The sequence below is a fragment of the Vombatus ursinus genome, unplaced genomic scaffold (assembly GCF_900497805.2).
Source record: "Vombatus ursinus unplaced genomic scaffold, bare-nosed wombat genome assembly UNPS02014792.1, whole genome shotgun sequence".
Classification (NCBI taxonomy): domain Eukaryota; kingdom Metazoa; phylum Chordata; class Mammalia; order Diprotodontia; family Vombatidae; genus Vombatus; species Vombatus ursinus.
The window spans coordinates 3304172-3306369 of record NW_020954570.1 but is presented as its reverse complement, the minus strand read 5'-3'; positions in this window follow the sequence as shown (position 1 = coordinate 3306369).

The following is a 2198-nucleotide window of genomic DNA, read 5'->3' as shown; positions in this document are numbered from 1 at the left end:
AGAAGAAGAAGAAGAAGAAGAAGAGGAAGAAGAATTATTGGCAGTTTATGTAGCTCAGATTCAGCAGAATTCCCACTATCCTGGGATATGCCTTTTTGCCTCAGTATTACTACTGTGGCAGATTTGGTTATGGGAAGAATACTGTATATTTTAATTTATAATTTTAACCTATTTTTATGTCATCATAACTACATTAAGCTTCATTTAATTTTGTGGTCCACTAGTATTTCATTGCATTCTAATCCTAAATCCAAATCATCAAACCAATCTGAATCAAATCTTTCACAAAACTCCCAGTCATTCCTACAAGGTTTTTTTTAATTTCATGACCAAGGCTCCCAGAAATTTCATGTATAGTTAGTTGAGGTGACTAAGGAATTACTCATAAATACATACATTAATGTATATACACTTATACAAATAAATATGCATTTACATATATGTATATACATATACATCAATTTACAAAACTTAAAATGTTATGGAAATGATATGCAAAATATTATCTCATTTTAGTCTCACAATGACACCAAAGATTCTCTTATTACCTCTACTTTCTCTGAGGAAACTGAGACACATAGAAGCTAATTGATCTGCCCTGTGTCAAACAGCTAGGGAATGCATGATTCATGGTCCATCACTCTTTCTACAGAGCCATTTTGCTGCCTGTTATACTTCTTATTTGCCTTGAACTTGCTCATTCCTGAGGGTGAAACCACCATGGTAATGCCTCTAAAGGATAAACCACAGACATCCTCTGTGTTTCTATATCTATCTGCCATTTACCAAAGTTAGAGGATCTTAAAAGTAACTCCACACTCATTTTTATATCATTGCCTCCACAGCTAAAATTTTGTGAGTGCCCACAACTTTGATTTCATTGTCATCTCTAAGGTTCTAAAATTTCTGAGGTCTCTGAAGCCCACATGCCTATTACAATTGAAAGAATGGTTTTGGAAAGGGCTAATGTCTCAGATTGGGGTTGAAGGAAATTGTTTATGTGTCCTTTCTAAGGTAAAGATTCAATGATTCTAGAAAATGGATTTGGAGGTTAGCCCTCAGATAAGTAGAAAAGGTGATTAAAAAGAATGTCCCCCTTCCCTGCACATCATAGTTAATCACTAAGTTACTGTAACTCAATTGGCAATTAAAATGACTGATGCTTTTCAAAGTACTGTAAGCCTTTCCTCATCCTTAACAGAGAAACACAGAAAAAAATATTTTTTCAAACTGTCTTTGAGAATATTCATGAGAGCATGTCCCCTTTTCTTACAGCATAAAATTAATTACCAAAGAGAAGAAGGAAAATAGATGCATCTACTTAACATTCACCATGTCAGACAAAAGAGGAATAGAGAATTTAATGAAAGGAGTTTGGCAAGTAGATCTGAATTCAGCCCCTCAAAGCATGCAGTAGCTTTGTCAATCAAGCTGTCTATAGAATAATTGGTTGAAAAATGCAACATTTAGTGAAACTATCAAGGTTGTTCCTATATGTGTGTGCATGTATGTGTGTGTTTTGACTGTGCTGCACCAAATAACAGATGGGAGAGCATTTACTTTTTGTTCATTGGAAGATCAATTGTTTAACTAAATTAATGGAATCAACCATGGCACCTACTATATGAGAAACATAAACCAGATGAAAAAAAAATATCCTGCCCTGGCCTCTTTTCTCAAGGAGATGAGAGGCAATGAGGGGATGTGATTAATTAATTCTAAAGACTCTTCTAGGTGAATGAAAACTCCCTTTGAATAGGAACATTTTAGTTTTTTTTCTTTGTACTCCAGTCCCCAAGTACAACACTTTACATGTAAAATCTATGCAATAAATGCCTGATGAATTGTATTGAATTCTATGTAATATATTAGAAATGGAACAGCATAGATAATTTCAAAGTAATATAACAACTTACATTCTAGAATGCTTTTAATTTATGAACTGCTTTCATGATATTTCATTATGAGAACAATCTTGCAAAATAGATTGTTATATTCATCCTACACATGAGAAAACTGAGACTTGGATTGTGATATTCTATCTTTTATTAATATGCTTGTTGATATTATTATTGTGTTATATTTCATATTTACACCCAGAATCCCACCCCATTGGGGAAAAAAAGTACAATGGGAGTGTGGAAATCATCACATGTGCCCCATTTAACAACTGAGGCTATTTTCTGTGAGATCCCTCT